At 39.8% G+C, this 8,079-nt stretch overlaps 1 protein-coding gene across 1 annotated transcript in view; it reads right to left on the bottom strand.

Annotated features, from left to right (window-relative positions):
* Positions 1 to 278: 278 nt before the first annotated feature.
* Positions 279 to 8,079, bottom strand: part of BICRAL (BRD4 interacting chromatin remodeling complex associated protein like) — a 135,690-nt gene continuing 127,889 nt past the window's right edge. Inside the window, exon 16 of the transcript XR_005933885.1 lies at positions 279 to 374. The gene's annotated coding sequence lies outside the window, so the exon portion shown is untranslated. The remainder of the gene's footprint in view (positions 375 to 8,079) is intronic.

Here is an 8,079-nt window from a genome sequence, read left to right as displayed (position 1 = left end):
AAACTAGCCGTTAAAATAATTTGTCAATCCATCTACATCAGCAACATTTATTTCATTAATTGGAAGAATTAGCTCTTTGTAGCAAGTCAAAGACTGTGGAGCCAAAATATACTGTACTTTCTCCCAAGTGACCCAGAGACCCTTGGATGAACTCTTGGGGTGCCATTAAAATGAATAGTTATATAGAAAAAAAAGCATTTTAATGTTTATTCAACATAGCTACCTTTCCAAAAAAAGGAACTTTCAACATTTTTAAACATCTGGTTGCCTTATTTTTCAGTTTGTTTCTCCAGTGGTATGAGCAGAACGTCTTCAATTTAGAAAAGACAAGTCTGTATTCTTAGCCACATGGATGCTCTCAGGTTACAAGCAGTCTGGAGGAGGAGGAGATATATAAATACCTTTTAAAATTATTTTAGGACTGACATATTGAATTTTAGAGGGCCAAGTTCTACTGTCCGTTACGCTACTGAGATCAACAAAGCTAGTCTGGAGCTACAGTTGTATACACAATACTAGTCATGCCAGATACTGCTGCATTTTAAGCATAAAAATATCGTATAAGGTAAAGCAAGATGAATTACAACAGCTTAATAAAAGAGTTAACTTGTTTTTTTAAATGGCTAACCTGGACACTATTGTAATCAAGAAGGAGGTATGTTACCACAAACCCCCGAAGCACACATGCACACATATATACATACTTCTTTATACAAATACATATATATTTATAGATAAAATTATAGCACCAGCAATACTGGTATGTATTATGTGTTATGCATGTAAGTTACACACTGTAAACTTGAAAGTCTTAAACATGTATAGTATCAATAGACCCTCAGAGCATCCAGGACTTTTTTTCCCGTATTTCCTTGGTTTACGATCCCCTTTGCTAACAGGCACCAGAAATTAACCTGCTTTTTTAGTAAATAGCTCATCAGTCCTATCTGTGAGAATAATCACTTCTCCAGTCCTACATAATATTGTCCCACCTGCTCATACAACACTGTAGTCATGCTCCTAAAAGCAGCCTAAAAGCTCATGTTAACTTAGGTGACTACCATGAACTTTAAAACTTTCAGGATCACTGATTTCTAGCATGCAGAAATCTTACAAGCAGGGCCTTCTTCCTCTTAAATACAGACCTTTGTGCTCGCATTTGCCTGTGATAAAATGCCTGTTCTTCCAAACATACCCTATCAAAGAGTCCCCCCTGGTCAGCAAAAAGGTCCTAGGAGAACAAAGTGTGATTACATCAGGATATTTTTCTAACAATAACTTCATACTTACTTCCATACTTCTTATTTTCTGGAAGAAAAGAGTCAATTGAACAGCACTGGGCTAGCAATCAGCCTGACTGACTTCTTGAATAAAACCCCCTTTTCTACCCTTGTGATGAAGGTAACATTTTTATAGATACTTTTGACAAAATATTTTTAATCCTTGCAGTATGGAGTGAGTGGTTTTATCTCCTACTAATTACTTTAATCTAATCTGTTAAGTGAGCAGCTTGTCATCACATTTAACTTTACCAACAGTATTTGAAATTTAATCTAGTTATTTGGCAAGAGCATATTTAAGAAAAAAAAAAATCTTCATTGGCAACATTTACTTTACACTCTTTAGCTAATTGTATATCCTAAGAAGTTCTTACTGATTTTTGTTCAGAATCAGTGTCAGATTAGCCTGTCTACAGTTACACAGATTATTCTGTTTATTCTCTTTAAACATAGCCTCCAACAGGGTTTTTTTTTTTTATTCCTTGGAATTTCTTTGATGTTTCAGAGCTAACATTTACACTGAATTCCAGTAAAGTAATTAAAATGGAATAACAGCTCCATCTCACTCAGAATCCCAAGACCTAGATTTGTTGGTTGTTCTCTGTAAACTTGCACAAAATTTCTCCAGGAGTTCATTCTTGCCAGGTAGTATGACCTTTCATAGGCACCAATACAAGAGGTGTAGAACCACCTGCTTTCTGGTTCAGTTCTAATAGCTCAGCTATCATTTTTAGAAAAGAATTAAACCTCACACATTAAATTATCTTCAAGGCCCTAAACATCTCACATTACTATTGAGAATTAAAATCAGGTAAATCATTTTTGTTCTCTATTGTGAAAATTAATAGTCTCTTTGGTGTAGTTACTTACAATGCTGTGACAAGTAAGTGATATCCTTCATGGCAACTTAGCATACAATGCAATAAATTACTTTATGGCTGGTTAAATTGTAAGGCAAGGCTGGGGTGTTTAATAACCACGAAAAGCTGTTTATTGCACATACAGTCCATTGCCACTGACACTATATTTTCATAGGAGAAAGCATTAAAAAACTTTTTTTTTTAAGGAGGAAATGAAAAAAAATCAATACAATTCAGGTTTGAAAGTATTTTGCACCATCTTTCCTAGCTCTCCTACATTCAGGTTTTCAAGATGCAGCATCTCTTTCTGAAATCATAATATGCAAACATAAAAATTGAATCCACTCCCCTATGCATGGAACAATTTGGCGGCCCTTGAAATTCATGCAGGCAGGCAGTGTGAGCCTATGCCACACTATCTATGTTCATGCATCAAGTAGCATTTTCAAAATGTATGCTGTTTCTAGTAAGGCAAGCAGTGTTCTCAAAGAAAAAGACTCACTGAGCCACCACCAGCTGGAGCCAGGAGGGAAACTTCATGCCTCTGGGCTGAGCGGGTTGGGACAGAGACTATTTGCTATGTCAAAGGTTTTTGGCAGCTGAAGCAACCATCTGCAGGTTGGCACAGCAGAAGTACGAGTAAGATAATGACTTCATCTATGCAAAGAAAAATGGCATTTTACTGCTAATTGGACCATAGAGCAATACAGCCTTGAGATGTACTAACTACCTTAAGGATAAGGGTTTTGTGAAGATGTTTAGGAGTTTGTGTTGTTCTGATACCATTGCCTATGACAAGCTGTGACCCTAGCTGCGTCATTAAGTGGGAAAAGTGAATTGATGTTTTACTAACAGAACAAGACAACCCAAAAGTACTGTGGGACATATAACCATACATAACTTTAAATTAATATATAAAGTGGGTAAAGTAAGCTATAAAAGGACATGTTTAAAAAATTATTCTTTGAAATTTTTCCTCAATGTGACTAACATCTGTTGGTCATTTTATCTGCCAGCCCAAGGAGATTCAGAATATGAAAGAGGTAATGAACTGTGAGCAAGGCTTTGCTTTGCAAGAGTGTTTCTTTGATTTTTTTGTCAGAATTGTAGTGGCCTCTGACCAGTCACAAAATAAGAATCATTAATTGGGCCCTTTTTGTTCTCAGCCTAATCTTGCAACCAGCAGAACCATGTTCTCCAGCCCATCCTCATCCACAAGCAGTGGAGTAGATGCTGCCGCAAGGAGAACCCGCTTAAAGTGGGTATCTAAGGCCTGTTATAATCTCTCATCTGGAGTAACAAAACCCAGGTGCTCCACATAGCAGCTGCTTTTCACCCTTCCTGAAAGCTTGGCAGGCCTGAAAGTGAAGAGAGATCTGAAACCTTGTGCAGACATAATACATTTAATTCCCAAGAAAATGAAACCATGCTTGGGGTTTCCCTAAGTGATGGTTGTAACAGGAGACATGGCACTGTCAGCACCTGTGTGGGAGCACCATTTGACAGAAACTGGGAACCTTTGTGTAATGCAGAGTCAATCCCCAAAGGCCAAATGTGATCAGCCTCCTAAGAATAAAATGTTTCTTCCTCAAATCGCTGCTTTTTATGGGTGCTCTATCGCTTCTAGGCTACACTAAAAGACTGAGATAATAGTGCTTCAGCAGTGCCAACTAATCCTACCATTCACACAGATGACTTGGTAGAGTGGATGAACATTCTGAAGAAAAACTGGTCTTTTACAGGAATATTCCTCCCTTAAAAACATAAGATGCTCCCAGTTTTCTTCTAACATTTTAACCCACCGCAGTGTCAGGGCTACTCTTTTATATACACAGGGAACCTCCATGCATTAGAAGCCCAAAGTTATCAAGGTCCTTCCTACCCCTCCTACCTTTGCCTCCACCGCACATTTCAGAGCTGTCGACACAGCTCCTTGTGTGGTCTTGAAACTGATGCTGTTCAACAGCAGCCAAAAGAGAGGGGAAAATCTGCTTTTTTATTTATATAAATCTGGCTAAGAGTTTTTATTTATTTAGAATGGAGTTTAAACTGTGCTTGACTCTAAATAAATAAAACACGTTATTTTCCCTCCCTACTGGTTGCCACCAAGCCGTGTGAATTTCAAAGACCACACAGACAGCAGCGGCTGTGTGGTAAGATGGGGACTGATGCAAAGGGAGGCAGCCCACCAGAGGCTGGGGTTTGCAAGGCTTGCAGGTGAAGGAAGCATTATGAAAAGCACATTTTAAGAGTAGGGATAAACGTAACCCTGAAAAAGACATCAGTTCCTTGGATACTGTGCTGATGCTGATCCTTCTCCTTTCCTGGCTATCAGTGCATTTCTCCTCCACAGGGCTGAGCCTTACTCAAGTCACTTCTATCCATCACAGTGACAACTCTAACAGCAGCCCTGTGAGAGCACAATGGTGGGGGCACAGGCAGGAAGAATGGCAGGACAACATATTTCAGCCTTCAGTTAAGCGGAGAGGAAAGGAAGAAAATATCTTTAAGATTTATTCCAGGCTGGCCATTAGCTTCAGTCAGATCTGTGAAAAAATAAATTATAAGGGAAAAACCCACAGAGGTGAACATGCTGGGACAAGGGACTGGACTCTTTTTCCTCTTCAGTCAATCACAGGCAACATTTCTGTAACATGTATGTCTTCTTTTTAGCCTTTAAGTCACAAATTCAATGGACCAGATACAACTCATCTTTGGAGTAGCCCCTGGGATGAATTTAGATCTAGCTTTAGCAGAAGCAGTGTCAGACAAAAAGCAGATTAAAATTATACAAAAAACTCCTTCATACCCTGCTTCATAGGTGAGTCTCATCTCACTCAGTGATCAAGACACTGACTCCTATTATCCCACACCTGAACGTCCCTTATTTCTTCACATGGTCAGTAAATGATAACTACAGACAAGTTGACAAGTTCAGACAAATTTGGCTCAGATATTTTGGAAACACCAGGTTCCTGAGGTATCTATCTGCCAAAGGAGGCACCTGCTAAAGCTCCCAGTGTTTGCAGGAAGGGAGAAAAGCAAAAGGGAAAAGCGTTAACTCCTTCTCCTTTTGTCATCCAGCTAAAAACAAATCTATTTGCTGCTCCCACACTACATGCTTACAACAAATGCCATATAAAGCCATGCATTTATGGAAAGCTCCCATTTTAGACCATCAGACAAAAAAAGAATGGATCCATCCGATACTCTACTTGTGCCTGAACTGCTGCACCATTGATTTGCATTCTTATTTCTCCTCTCCTTCCAACACTTCTCCTTTTGAAAGCCAATACAGAGGAAATCACAAAACCCATCTTCTTCGCAGGCATCTTATTGTCATTGACCAAGGACTCCACCATATCAAGTTTTGCTCCTCACTTCGTTTTTGCGATTTACCAGTTGTCAACTGGAGGAAGAGCTGACTGCAGACAAAGTGATTTTTCTGGTGGACTGTGGTCTGCATTTGATCTAAAGGGCTTAATCTTAATCTCATTGATCCAACTGAGGGACCAGCATTTGCCTCCAAAATTACAGTTATATTCACCAATACCAACCTGAAAAGCCTACTCTTGGAACACAAAGATACAATAGACTATTTCTCTGTAGAGGCTGCTTGCAAAGGGCTGAATTTGCCAGTCTATGCTAAAATGCAGTGGGCAATAGTTCTATGAAGCAGACCTGTCCATACTCACGATTAAAGTAGGCTATTTTACAAGTTTCAATACAATCCTCAGCAGCAGCATCTGCTGACCTGGCGTGAATGTGAACTTGCAAATGTCTTATTCCTGGGATGAACATTGAACACCAGCAGAAGGACTGGGGCACAATTAGCAGCAGCTACTAAAATTTTCTCTTCTTTTTATTGGGGAAGGAAAAGGGATCAGTGAACTCTTCCATGTGAAAGAGAAAAAAGCCTAATACAAAGACTGGCAAGGCAGAAACAGGTCAAAGGAGAGTACGAGGCTTACTGGGAGGTCAAGCCAAATGAAAAGCCTACATTTTTCTCCAAATAAGGCAGACATTCAGAGTCCATAGCTTGTGAGGCACTCGGCCAAAGTCAAAGTGAGACATACAAAACCCTACCACAAGACAGACAGACAGACAGACAGAAAGAAAGAAAGAAAGAAAGAAAGAAAGAAAGAAAACCATCCATATCTCAGCAGAGCAGCACAGTTGGCTCAGAATTTACCGTTGAAGGAAAGGTCAGCAGACAGCCCTTATTCAGTCATGACTACTGAATATAAAGAGACATAAGCAAGGAGCCGCTAAAGAAGCAGAGATCATTAAAGCGACAGCAAATCCTCCCCAGCTGGGAAGGGTACTGGACAAAGCACATATCTCCCTGTGCTTCCATGGATACTAAAAACCAGAAGCAATTCTGCGAGGGGAAAAGACCAGTAACCCTATCTGGATTCACCACCTCTTTCCAAATTCAGCTAGTTCAGATAATGATGCAGCACAAACAGATTTCTGCAAAGAGAAACTTGGCTTTTCCAGATCTGTCTTCTACTGACAGGCATGGAGAATAAGTTGCTGCGTGCTGGCTGCAGGGGGACTATCAGAATCCCACACAGATTCAGGATCCCTGCCCCTCAATTAAGACACCTGGCACATTTCCATCAAACCTATTCAACAGGAAAGCTTCCTATCCTTTTACCCCCTTATTTTGTTCCTTCCCCCCTCTGACATTCTAGGTGTAACATACTGTAAGGCTACCCCTACACCCAGCAGTACTCCCTTGCCCCCACCACTCACCTCTTGTACCTCAAGTAAAATTAGCATAAATGCAGCCAAATGCAAGGACAAACCACAAGCAATGGGTGCTCAGAACAGCTGCAGAGGACAAACGCAACACAGAGTTCCCTGTTAACCCTAGTCTGCAAGATATTTGCCTGCCATATCACCAGTCTTTGCAGAGTAAAGAATTTGCAGAATTCTTACTGCCAAGGTCAAGGATATGGATACCACCAAACTCAATACATGAGTCAGGACCCCCCAATCTCCTCTCCTCTCTGTCTTCTTACTAGATATTACAGTAGGACTTTTTCAAACTACTCAGACATGTTTCCAAAGAAATCTCCTATATACTGCATCCTAACAACTGGGTTGAGGGTGTGTGTTTTGACTTTCCTCTGTTTTAAAAAAACCCACCACTTTATTCTGATTTCTGGGTGGCAAAAGAGAGAAGACTTACGTTTAAAATGTTTTAGAGATCCTATGAGAAACGTCTTTATATTTGTGTGTGGTCCTGCAGTTTTGTCAGTTGTCTGACATTTTAATTTCCTCTTCCTCTCTTATGGTGGGATTCTGATTTCCTCTTACTTTTTCTCCTTTCTCCATTACAGAAACCTAACAGGCATCTCCATCTACCATCTGTTTCCTATTCACTTCTATAAATATTGAAACAAATAATTAATTTGGCAAACAGGCATGATGTAGCCTGGCTCATCTTCTGTTAATATATAACTCCTACCATCCCTTTCCAGTCTTTCAACCTCTTATGGATATAAGCTCCTTTGCACCAGACTATTCATGGTCTAACTCGTCAATGAAACTGGTCCAGCTTTAAATGGTTTAATGTTTTTTACATTAGAAACAGCCATTCAGGGTATTCTGTGTCCTCACAAAATGCTGTGTCAGCACAGTCCAGTTGCAAACTACTCTTTGATAAACTGTCTTTCTGTGTTTACACAATATAAAATATGAAAGAACTATCCATTAACAGTCTGATAAAAAGCCATACTGAGCAAGATATATTCTGTCCTCAGTGACTAAGTGCACATAGTCCTCTGCTAGCAGGGATGCGATGTTACTGAGAGTAGCAAGTTTTGGTCTACCTTTAAAGCAATCCCAAGCTGTTCAGATATCGCCCAATGGCTGTCTATTCCCGTTTCATATGCCAATGCAGCTCTTGTTGTATTGGGAATTTCAACCCA

The sequence above is a fragment of the Aquila chrysaetos genome, chromosome 13, assembly GCF_900496995.4.
Source record: "Aquila chrysaetos chrysaetos chromosome 13, bAquChr1.4, whole genome shotgun sequence".
Lineage (NCBI taxonomy): Eukaryota > Metazoa > Chordata > Aves > Accipitriformes > Accipitridae > Aquila > Aquila chrysaetos.
The sequence above is the reverse complement of the archived record's forward strand: the minus strand, read 5'-3'. Positions and strand labels throughout refer to the sequence as shown.